Genomic DNA, 463 nt, shown 5'->3' with positions numbered 1-463 from the left:
CCACCCGCTCGCGCAGGCGCCCTGGCGCCGCGCCGCCCCTCCCCGCGCTCCCCTCAGCGCCCCTCCCGCCGCGGCCGCTCCCGGGCCGTCCCGGGAATAGCGGGGCCGCCGGGCCTCGGGCGCCTGTTTGCTCTGGGCTTCCCGAGCAAAAGCGGCGGGCACGGCTCTGTCAGCGCCGCTCGGTCGGTGCCAGCGGCCCGGCACGCCCGGGGTGCTGGTGGCGGTGGCAGAATTCTGCCAGTTCTTGCCATTTACGGGAATGCTGAACCGCCTGGGATTTGTGGGGGTGTTTTTTTTTTGGAGCTGTGGGGGAGCTCCGAGGGTTTGGGCATCACATCATTTGCATGGCTGGCGCTCGTCAGAAGCTGAGTCTCACTTCCTCTCAAAACGTATCTTTTGGAAGATGTCCCTGCCCGTGGCGGGGGTGGAGCCAGGGAATCTTTAAGGTCCTTTCCGAACCATT

The sequence above is a fragment of the Pseudopodoces humilis genome, chromosome 2, assembly GCF_049639895.1.
Source record: "Pseudopodoces humilis isolate 2021_Gansu_Grassland_sample_001 chromosome 2, ASM4963989v1, whole genome shotgun sequence".
Lineage (NCBI taxonomy): Eukaryota > Metazoa > Chordata > Aves > Passeriformes > Paridae > Pseudopodoces > Pseudopodoces humilis.
Note: the sequence above shows the minus strand (reverse complement) of the source record.